This window comes from Geospiza fortis, unplaced genomic scaffold (genome assembly GCF_000277835.1).
Source record: "Geospiza fortis unplaced genomic scaffold, GeoFor_1.0 scaffold98, whole genome shotgun sequence".
Classification (NCBI taxonomy): Eukaryota; Metazoa; Chordata; class Aves; order Passeriformes; family Thraupidae; genus Geospiza; species Geospiza fortis.
In genome coordinates, this window is record NW_005054306.1 from 6018416 (window position 1) to 6031085 (window position 12670).

Here is a 12670-nt window from a genome sequence, read left to right on the forward strand (position 1 = left end):
TTTATTACTAAAGTATGCTTTTTAGACTTCAGTCCTGAAAGATCTACATGCCTAAATGATTTGCTTCATATATTGTATCATCCACTTAATAATTTTGGCTGGTCGGAACAACTTATGTCCTCTCAAAAGCTTTTCAATTTTAAATGATCCTTATCAAAACTGAAGATAGAATCTCTTATAACTGTCATATTTTAGGAGTCTGAGTAGACTGTTACTCATTTTTTATCTGATTTGTTTCAGTATCTCATTCCCTTTTTGCAGTAGAAGTACACTGAGCAGTACTGTGCATGAAATAGATGGATGATTAACCATCCCAACAAAGCCTTTGAAATAAAAAAGGAGTTAACATCATTATCCAAACTGACTTCCTGTTAACAGATGGCACAGTGTATTCTATCCTCATTTCTGCAAATCAAAATGTTTTTGTTTGAGTTAAACTATATTTTTAGGTGCTTGTCTTGTGATGAGTTTTGTCTATATCATATAATTATGGCTACTTAAAAATTGGGATTGTAATCTAAATTAGTCAAGAAAGCTCCACCCTGGCTTTTGTGGGCTCTAAATTCCCTGGTCATACAGACTCCTCCAGAAGGTGATTCATCCCATTTTGAAATAAGTGTCTAGGACAGGTGGGACAAATTTCTCCCACAAGACTGATAGTTAACCAACACCCTTGGTAACTTCTTTGAGTCATTGGTTACAACCTCACATTAAAAATACATAATTGTATTACTGATCTGAATATTCTAGTGCCAGATTCATGACCTTTATCAGCTTATTATTTTAAATTTAATTAGGAAGATATTTCTATGCAGTATGTTGATAATACAATAGTTTTTCTTCTGTTTGGCTCCAACTCTTTGCTACACTTGGGTATGAGATGAGTACTCTCATTTTGAGAGTTTTACTTTCAAGTTTTACTTTAAATAAATTTCAAATTGAGTTCATAGATTCAATAAAGTATTTCATTTTCTTCATTAAGAACAGAGACCAGATATGTATATTAGTTAATTAATAATTTTAAAATCTTTAGAAATCTTCTTCATTAAGAAAAGAGACCAGATATGTATATTAATTAATTAATAATTTTTAAATCTTTCGAAATCTTTGTACAATCCTCAGCTAATTGCAACTTAAAAAAAATTGCTAGTGTCTTTATTAGATAATAGCTTTATCCTGGCTATTTTCCTGTCTCTGCAGACCAGATTTTATAAAATCAGTGGAAGTTTGTCCAAATGTTTTTATGGCACTTCGTCCTGGCTGGAAGTATGTTGTGGGGTCCTTATCAATCAAGTGCTTCTAAGATTTTGAACAATAATTCCTGGTCTACTTTACTGTGTATACTTCCTACTTCCTCATGCTGTAAAAGTCATATTGGCAAACATCCATTTTACTAATTTGTTGGAATAGGCAGAAACAATTGTTTAACTCCTGATATAGGTCACATTTTTTATTATCTCTCAATAAAAGAGCTGCATAAGGTATTGAACAGACTACTTTCCTATCCTAGGGAAAAATTTGTCTTACTAAAGCTCTTGACTTAAACTAACTCATTCTAATAATGTCCGCTCTACTAAACATAGTGGATCAAGAAATAGTCTCAGTTATGTAATAGATACAGCTGTACATAATTGTTTGTGTACAGAAGGGTTAAACAGAAAAGATGATCAAATTTCTGTAGTAGAAGTCTTGGTTGACACTCATTCAAAACTTTACACTGGAAATTCAGAACAAATGCTACAGGGAATGCTGCAAGAAATCTCAAGAGACATTGTTTATCCATCATCAGTTTGTGGCTTTTTTTTTCCTTTAGATATTATACTCATTTCACTTCTTTTGTCTATTCTTTTCTTTAAAGGTCTTGTAGAGAGCTAATGGAGCTATGAGATACGGTTCTGCCACCAGCTGACAGAAATCTCTGAGCTGAACATTTTGACACACCACCTTAGCAGATCAAAGTGTTCTTTCTATGCCTCCTTGTGTTTTGTACAAAAATTAATTTTGCTACAACTGTGTAATGAATGTTTGCTAAACATGCAGCAATGATCTACTATATGTTTCTGTACAAAACTTTTTATTAAAGTTGATGGAATTAGATAGTCATAACTAATGGAAGTGTTACATGCTTAACTGTTTATCTGGATGCCATATGTACCTCTCTTTTTATGAGTAAAATAAACAGCAGATTTTTTTTTTTTTTTTTTTTTTTTTTTGCCTCATTACATTCTGGCTAAAAGCTTTAGCTAAGTAGTAAATATGCCAAGCTCACAGGTTTACACAGCTTTAACCATCTCTGTTCTTTCCTGCCACTCACTCTTGGACACAGGTGTAATTCATTTAAATTCAGGGCATTGACCCTACTCCTTTATAAGATCAAGCTCAAGTCTACAGTTAAGGATGTTCTTTTTCCTTTCTTTTCTTTCATTGTAACATAGGTACAAGATTTTGAGGTTGTGTGGTGTAGCTTCAAAAAGTGGTCTGAAATGAAGAGCAGAGCAAATTTTTTCTTGTATAACCTATTAGAAAGGTATACAGATTTTTTTCTTTTCATTTTATCACTGCATTTGCTCTATTAGATGGAGAAAATACACATGGGACCAGTGAGGAGGGCAGTGGCTTTGATTACACCTGCTTTCAGCAGGGCTAGAATTCATATTTTTCTTAAGCAGCTGGTACAGTGCTGTGTTTCTAGGATTTAGTGTGCAAATAATGTTGACAACACTGATGTTTTGGCTGTTACTGAGTACTGTGTACTCTAAATCAAGGAATTTTCAGCATCTTATGCTCTGCAAGTCAGGAGATACACCAAAAATTGGGATGGAGCATAGCTGACCTTGTCTGTCCAAAGGACGGTGGAGTGTCATGCTCCATATATAAACTGTGGGAGTTTCTCAGAGCTGACTGATTGCTGGCTATCAGTCAGTGGGTGGTAACTGCAGCCTCCTCTGGATCCTGCTCATCCCACCTCTCAGGGTGGGGAATCAGGCGGTAAGGGGAAGGAGAGGACAGGGGACAAAGCAACACAGAACCATAGCACCGTAGAACAGTTTGGATTGGAAGGGACTTAAAGGTTTTTTAATTCCAAGCCTGCTGCCCTGGGCAGGGACACCTTGGACTAGGCCAATGTGCTCAAAGCCTCATCCAGCCTGGCATTGAATGCTGCGAGGGATGGGACATCCACAGGTGCTCTGGGTAATCCATGGCAGTGCCTTACCACGTTCACAGTAAAGAATTTCTTCCTGATGTCTGTTCTCAACACACAGTCTTACAGTAAAAAGCCCTTTCCTCTTTATTTCTAGTTGATCTGCCAAAATGGCCCTCTCCAGCTTTTTTGAAGACTCAGCTTGCAGGATGAGGATGTGCAAGGTTCTGGGGTAGGCAGCAGTGCCCAGCTCCCAGATGTGAGCTTACAGGTCTCAGGAAAACACCTTTCATGACATCACTGCCTCTTTTGAAAGTTAGTTCACTGCCACCCTGCCCTCTGCAGCCAGCTGCTTCCCGAAACCAGGAGTCAAAAGTCTGAGGCTCTGCTGTGGGAAGCATAGAGCAAAGAAGTTTCTCTGACATTCTGGCTTCATATACATCCTGTTTATTTTCCTTGCTATCTGTTGTTTTTCCCTATGGGGCCTGCAAGAACCCTTGCACCCAAGTAAAGAGTGTCACCAGCTTCTGAAGTGGAAATAGGTAGGAGATAAACTTCCCTGGTGGTGTTGGTATTAGCCTTGACATCTGAGGGGGGGGGTTTGAGGCAGGCATAAAATGACCCCATGTCATAGGCAGAGACACTTTGCAGCAGACACTGTCAGCAGGATGGCCAACTGTGTCCTGAGGTGCATCTGGTACAGCATTGCCCCCCATGAAACTTTCTTGCCAGAAAATTGAGCACATTTGAAACAGGAGCTAGTGCTCACTGCCTACTTGATGTCCCTCAGGTAAGATTCAGTATGTCAGTGTGACTGGCCAATTCAGGACACAGTGTAGCAAATAAATCTAATGGTCTTCATGCTCACCTGTTAGATTTTGTCCCAAAATGGATGACAAGTATTTTCAATTTCAGGTTCAGCAGAGAGATTTTATTAGAGATTCTTTTTGTTGCTCTCAGCTACTGTCTCCCAGAGCACTGATAATTGACTTCACCGATAAATCTAAATTCGCTTGTCCGCTCACTGAAGTGTTTTTCTTCACTATATTATCTTCTCTATTTTTTATCAGAATAATAACATAGGTAGTGACAGTTAAACTGTATAACCTTGTTTCATGCTATTTATAGTGAATGGAGAGTTGTAACTTTCCACATCTCACCAGCTGTGTCCTGAGGACTCAGTTACATTGCACTGAGAGCCTTTGAGCTAGGGCTAGTCAACGCACACTGGGATCTATTAGATACATCTACTCATGCTAGCTGTTAGAGAGCTCTGCTGGGTATTCGTACCTTGATCTGCCCAGGCAGATAGATTTTTCATGGCTGGGAACCATGTACTGCCTTTATGTGCCACAGCTGCTCTCTGAGTTGTTTGTTTATCTATTTCCCTTGATTAAAAATAAAGGTCATCTGAGTCCTTGTCCAAGCCTTCCTTTTCAATCATGGGAACAGAATCATTGAATCATTTAGGTTGGAAAAGTCCTCTAAGATCTTTGAGTCCAACCAGTAACTTAACACTTGAACATGTCCCTAAGTGCCCCATCTGCACATTTTGGAGCACTTTCAGGGATTGTGACTCCACTGCTTCCCTGAGCAGCCTGTTACAGCGATTGATAACACTTTCTGTGAAGAAAAGCTTCTGTGATTAAACTTTTCATACCAGCCAATCTAAATCTTCCCTGGCATAGCTTGAGGCCATTTCCTCTTGTCCTACCACCTATTACTTGGGAGAAGAAACCAACACTCACCCACTACAAGCTCCTTTAAGGGAGTTGCACAGAGTGATGAATTCTTTCCTAAGCCTCCTAAAGCCTCCCTGGCACCAAGGTCAGGCTTACAGGAGCTCCCATGCTCCTCCGGCTAGCGCTTCCTGTAGTTTCCATTTCCTAACTTCCAGTCCAGTCAAATGGAACCTTCCCTGTAAGCAAGAACTGATCATGTAAATCATTGTAAGTGGCTCAGGGAGCTCTTCTGCCAGTTCCCTCAGTACTCTTGGGGTCCCATCTGACTTCATAGACTCACATGTGTCTGAGTGGTGTAGCAAGTCTGCTTGGATTATTGGGACCTTCTTTTGGCTTTCTGTCTTTGTTTTTCATATCAGAGGCCTGGATACCTGGAGAAGAACTGTTTTTACTGTTAAAGACCAAGGAAAAGAGGGCATTAAGTACCTCAGCCTTTTCCTCTTTATCACCATGTTTCCTCCTACATGCAATAAAGGACAGAAATTCTCCTTAGCCCCTCTTTTCTTCTCTTGATTTATAGAAAAATTTTATTGTCTTTTACACAAGTAGCCAGATTAAGTTCTGAAATTGCAACAATCAAGTCTCATCTCTAGATCCACAGGTGGTTATATCTTTCCTATCCATTATCTACTTTTATCCTTTCTTTCTTTTTCTTTCTTTTCCTTATATATTTTCTTAAGAGATATCTTTATATTTTTGCTGTTATATTACTGTAGAAGATAATAATCAAAATGGCAACAAAATTGCTCTAAAATAGACTCCACACACACACATACAGACACACAGACACACAGAGATAGATATAGATATATATAAACACTGGTCATTCAGTGTCATTTCACTCTAGTCCACCTGAAAGGACCTATTAACAAGAGCCTCAGTTACCCTCTCCTTCAGGGGTGGATTGTAACATCATTCTTACTTCTACAAGAATTCAGAACTCTATCATTTGTGACTGTTGTGTCCAAGACAGCTTCCAGCCATCATATCACCCACCCGTGCTTCTCTGTTCACCAACATCCCTAGTTGGCTCACTTATCAGCTGTGCTGGGAAGTTCTTTTCCACACATTCCAGGAACCTCATTTTTTCTCTTCTATGTTGCATTTTCAGCAGATGTCTGGTAAACTGAAGTCCTTTATGAGAACAAGGGCTGTAAATTGTGAGATTTCTCCCACAGCTGCTTATAGACTACCTTATATTCTTCTTTATCCTAGCTCACATCCAGTTGTAAAAGTCATCCCACCATATCTCCTTTATGGCAACTATCAGTTTTACTGCTGCACAGTGTCCTCCAGCTCCTTCTGGTTTTTACCCACTTGTTGCCTGAGTCTATTAGCTTAGATGCACTTGGCCTATTGATCTTGCTCCCTTTTTTCAGGGAGAAGCCCTAATTCCTTCGTGACCATTCTCAGGAGTTTCCACGGTTTCTAAGACATCAAAAGCCCTCATGTCTTTACTGTTGCATGAATCTTTATCCCCCACCTCCACTGAGACAGCAGACCAAAGGATCTCACTTGTGCACAGTCCCTCAAATATTGACATGATGCTCTCCAGATCTTAAGCAAGCCTGGTTTTATCCCTTTTCCCCCTTAAAATCCAGTTTAGATTTCTTTCCCAGACCCCTGTTGACTCCCGAATGAAGATAATTTTCGACCTTTGAGACAGGTGTACCTCATCTGTCTCCAGCAGACAAGGTCATGTAGAGTAATTCATGATCAAAAATCCCAACATTCTGCTGGTGATAGCAGACTCAGATATCTGTATCAATCTGCTGGACCTTCTGTTTCTTTCCTCATCATTCCCTGCAACTGGAAGTATAGAGAAGAGCACTAATTGTGCTCCTGATCCTTAACTGCTCAGGCCAAGGCCCAGCAGTCTCTTTTGATTGACCTTGAGCTTCTTGTTGCAACTTCATCATTGCCTACCTAAAAAATCAATAATGGATGATAACCTGAGGATCGTACCAGGGCAGGAAGCTTTCTCTTCAAACCATTAACCCAGGCCCCAGGAAGAGAGCAGGCTTCCCAGAGAAATGGGTGCGCTCTGAATACTGGGGCTTCTGCTCCCTTCAGAAGGGAGTCTTCCAAGACAATGACCTATCTTTTTTCCTTTGTGGCACCTGCTCAGACGCAGGGCATAGGCTGACTCCACCTCGGCAACTCCTCCATGCTAAAGTAACCATCACCCTGATCACTATTCCGGTACACCTGCAGAGCCTTGTAGTTACAATGTGATGCCACCTGGACACGTGGGCATTCACAAAGGCTGTGCCAGGCAGGGACTTGTCGCCACTGCCCCCTGACCCTTTCTCTCTGCATTCAGCCAGACAGAGAGAGAAAAAGGAATTCTCTGTATTAGACATCCTGTCCATCTACTGGCCTTTTGGGCTTCCCAAATGAAGTGGGAGCTTTTCTGCGAGGGGCAAAGAGCAGTGCAGGAGTGGTCATTGGTGCTAATTTAGGTCTTTCTTAATATTCTTCATATTTCTGGCATTTGGATAAGCATAATCCTGTGGGGTTTTTTGCAATTTTGCTGACTCTGGCTATCTTTTGCATTGTTCCAATGGTTAAATCTTTAAACTTTAACCTAGTTTGGGTTGCACACTCTTGTATCCCAGTTCTTACTTATCTAAGAACATCCACATAAGCCCGCCTTCTTTTCCCCATGCATCCTGAGGAAAACCTAAAAAAAGGGGTGTAACCTGCATGTATATAAGTGTTGAGGGTGGTAAGTAGTAGTAGATGAGACGGTATTTTTATATGTAATACATTCAACTGAAATATCTTCAAAAAGAACACTGATCTGAAAAAAACCACACAAAAAACAAACACAAAGTCATTGGTAGATCCCACCATGCAAAGGGAACTCTTGCTTTATTTATTCCGTGAGTATAAATACATTGATACTGTTCAAAGCAAGAACACACTGTTGTGGATCAAAGTGCACTCTTTAATTATCAGCCTGGAGCCTATTCCTCTAATTAGGCTTTCCTCCATATTCACTTTATATACCAGCTTTGTTGATGGCAGAGAAAGACTGATGTATATTGGAAGGAAGGAAGTGGCGGAAGGAAGGAAGTGGTGGAAGGAAGTGGCGGAAGTGGCGGAAGTGGTGGAAGTGGCGGAAGGAAGGAAGGAAGGAAGGAAGGATCAGGCACTAAGGAGGAACCTTGCCCCTCTCTCATCTAGGAAATATCTGAAGGGACCTTTTCTTAATGTGGTGTGGGAAGAGTATCTAAGAATACTCAACGTCCGCATCAGGATAAAGTGCATCCTGAAGTTGGATGAGAGAGATCTACTGAAGCCACCCTCTGGTAATAGATTCTTTAGCTGTGCAACTGAGTCACTTCAAAAGTGATTGAGGAATATGGGCAAAGAAAGGATTTCACTAATGAATGCCTGTGTAACAGACATTAATCAGAATTTTAGCCCTTTCCTGATTAGGGGATAAAAAAGCAAAGATTTGAGATAAACTGCACATATGAAGAGAAATATCTGACATTGTTTTCTAGTAATATGATCAAAGGAAAAATTAACAGAGGTGAGCAAAACTCAAAAGTTTTGTAGAGCCTACTTACATCTAATGATAGTCTCCTGCCCCCTGCTTTCAAATGAAAAGCAGGTGGAAGAGCAATAATTGATAAGCTTGTTTTTGAAGCACTTACTAGTGATCAACAGTTCAGGTTTAATTAAACACACGTAAAGCAGAGGAAGCAGTAAAAGATACTTGAATTTTTAGGTCGTATTTTCTACCAAAATCCACTGAAGTCAGGGTAATAGGATTTGTTACATATTTTGACATTAAATATAAAATTCAATAAAGTAATGGAAGTAAAACTACAATAGAAGTTGTTTAACTTTTCAGAAAATAAGAGGATTTTTTTAAAATTTCTTCAGAACATGAGGTAGAGAAGGAGTAATAACTTTTGCTGCTTGGGATGTTCACAGTGACACGCTGTTTGTTATTAACAGAGACAATGGGCATAGCAGCAAGAAAAATTCCCAAGATTGTTTTAGAAGTTAATATTGCTGAGAGATTTACTGGAGTTCACCTGTCTGCATTCAGGTGAATAGACTGATCAATCATATCTACTTTTAATAAAACTTACTGCTTTTACTTTATTATGTTATCTAAATAGACTAAGACCTGTTGTTATTTTTCCTTTATTCTCAAATATTTTTTATTACTATCTTAGTAGGAATGAATAAAGATATGTTGGTAACAAAGCAATCTCTCATATATGGATACAGAGTTTGAAAGTGATGAATTGTAGGTGGAACCACAACCAAATTTGACAGTGACAAAGGCAAAAAAACCCTGAAAATGAAGCTGTTGAAGCAGCTGATAAACCCAATAGAAACTTGTATCCAAATCTTTAGAAGGGGCTGAAGTGGATGCTAATGAACACAGTTCTTGTTAAGTATACTGCAGTTTAGGCTTTGATTTTTTGGGTAGTTTTGTTTATTTTGTTTTGGGGTTGTTTTATTTGTTTGTTTTCTTATTAAATATAGCTCTTTCGATAAACTGGACTTTGAGCTACTGAAAAGTAAATGTCTTTTGAAATGTCAAGATAATTGGAGAGACAAGAATTCCAACAAGACAACAAGAATTCGCTCTATAACTTCCTATCGCTAAGGTACTACTCGTCTAATTACATGCAGATATATTCATGCTCAGTGAATCATTAGCCTTCATTAGCGTACAAAAGGAAAATCATCACTTGATTCTCAGCTGCCGAAAACAAGACACATGGTATTTACCTGCTGAGTCAGTACTTCAGTGTGTGAACTTTACCTTTTTCATTTTTTCTTTTTAAAATAAAAACATTATATGTGAGTAAATTACCTTTTTTTCAGTAAAAAAGGGGAAGCTTGCTCTGCATCATGAATCTTAATTTCTTATATACTACCTGGTACAATTTTAGGTAATGTTTAAAAATCTTCAGTTTAGAAAGGTAAATCTAGTGTACACCAAAAAATAAACAAAACAAAAAACCCAAACTGCAACTCGTTGGAAGACTGTCTTTTCTTTGTAATTGCCAAATTTCAGTTCTTTGTGGCACATACTTTAGGTTGTTAACTTTCTCATTCAACCCCCAGCAAGAAGTTTGTTGTCTTATTTCCTTATGTCTTCTGTAAATGCAAATCTTTCTACAGGGCAAACTACAGCCTACTAATCAACCTAATCCCTTCTGCTTTCACCTGCTCTACTGATCCAAGCTTCTGTGACTGAAAATATGGCCTCATTATTGTTTTCTATTCAGATATTGTATTTCCTTATGGTTTAGGTTTCTTGAGTGGGGAAAGATAATAAAGTTGTCATAGTAAGCTTCCATTTTTTCCCTGATATGAAGGTACAGAATCTACATGGAAAACTCATGGGTTGTTACACAGTTAATGTCCCAATTTTTACTAGCAGAAAATAAATTGCTAGAATGTGTGAATGTGGAAGAATTAAGTTCTTTGAGAGGGAATAGGTTTGCTTAAAATTTTAAGGTGATATATTGCAGGAGCATGTCCCACTCCAGGTTATCAAGTCTGCTGATCTTAACATCTTCTTAGATAGTTTCCTGTTTCGATTTAACTATGATTTTTGTCCTGAAGAAAAGAGATATTATATATGCCGCTGCGTGTGTTGAATGTTTCCTTGGTGCCATTCTGTGGTATTTGCAGCCCTCTTTGACATTATCAAATGGATTGACATTTCAAATATTTGCAGTGCTCAGCGGGTACTAATTCAGCGAAGGTGAACCATGAGTTGCTCTCATAGTGGCACAGCAAGTGGTGTGTGTCTATTTAATCACAGCTGCTGAAATGAGATCAAAAGGCACTGTGATGTTAAACCCTTAAAGCTGCTGTCACAGCAGTGAGATCAGGAGGGGCCACCACAGGAAGCAGAGTAAAAGGTAAACTTGGACTTGCAGCCAATGCAATTCTGCTGCTGGCCATATCCTGGTGGAGATGACTAAAGGGGCACATTCAGGGGAGTGACTGTACAGGTGAGCTGCATCTGGCCAAAACTCTCTCCCACACAGATATGCCCAGTGTCAGGAGCACCAAGAGACGTATCTTTAAATGAATTCTTGTGATCATTTTTCCCTAGGTAGATGACAGTTTTAACTTCACTTCCAGTATTATCCAATTTTATTAGTTTTCTCTGTGAAAGAGAATTTGTTCAGCTTTTAGCTGGTATTCTGGATTTCTGGACTCCTACAAGCCTTCCTGTAATCCTAGAGTTCAACCACAGCGATACTTATTCACCCTGGACCAAGATCTCCCTGGCTATTTTCCTTAACTTGCTGAGAGCAAGTGTTAATTGCACAGCTGCACTGCACAGTTTCTAGCCAGGAGAGGGCAATAACATCCATCAGCTGCTGTGTAGGAGCAGGAGAAGGCTTGGAATATGTGAGGTAGATGATGGCACAGAGGGTGGGGATAGAAGTGAAAAAGCAGCAAGTGGCTGCAGATAATGCACAGTAGGCGTGATGGCTCTTAGTTCCACTTAAATATTTTGTCAGGACTCTGTTTCTGCTTCAAGCTCTATCTTAGCTCTTTCTTATTTAATATACCACCACATGTTAACAGTTGTGTTAGCACCAGCAAACAGTAGCTCAACTAGATAATTCACAACAGAACCCTCCACTGAATTGTGTTACTTCAAATGATCATGTTCCTTATGTTTGCTGAAACAAGTAGAGATAATGATACAGAGGTAAGGTTTTCTATTTATCTAAAGCCAAATCATCTGGCTTTTAAGTTCAAATATTGAAAAAAAGCTTGACAATAAAGCACCTGTGACTTATGAATTCACACTGGTTATTTGGCTCAGTACAAAGATCTCTGCACAATATTTTATGACCTGTGTCACACAGAAGGTCAGAAGACATGATCTAATAGTCCCTTCTGGCTTTAAAATATTGGAATCAGAATCTAAACTAGACTGTAATGGAACTTTTTCTCTGTGTGTGTATAATTTAAATGCACAGAATGTTACCAGATTCTGGGCCTCTAAGTGTTCGGAAACTCTCATTCCTCACACCCTTTATCTCCCTGAGAAGTGATTCTCAAGTTGTAGCCTTAACAGGCTTTTAAACTTCTCCCATGCAATGCCTTCCTTCACTGAGGTATTCTCTGCCCTCAGCTGTGAAACAGCAGACATTGTCAGTCTGAGTGCTTTACTTGAGAGCCACTGTGGTCAGGGGTTTCCTGCTTCTATGATGACAGAACACACATGAAACTTTGAAGAATTTTCTTCTTTTTTTCAGTTAGTTGTAAACTATCCTTCATCACCTACCCCCATTCAGAATGCTCTATTCAGACACTTAGAGTTAAGCAATGTAAAAATGTTTTCTGATTATTTTTGTAAACATTCCAACTGTCAATTACCTCAAGGCAAACTCTGTTGGAGGTCAGCTCATACCATGAAAACTCCAGCACCATTTTGAGAGGAGAATGGAACTACTCACACAGAATTAAAACCTGTATGATTGCCCATCCCAATGATGCTCAAGAATTTTGCAGAGCTTTTACTGTTGTTTGTTATTTTTTATGGAAAATTGACTCATTGAGAACCTGTCTACTTGAAGTCTCTAGTGTTTTCTGTCCTCATTTTAGAAAACATAGCTGCAAAAGTAACTAAGGACTTTATTATTTTTTATCCTCTCCTGTGAGATATTTCTGCATCTTTTTAGTCCCTAATGACAAACACCACCACACTGCATGTAGTATTCACTGTAGAATTAAATGAAGCATGTGTTGGAGCACCTGAGAGCAACCAAAAATAATT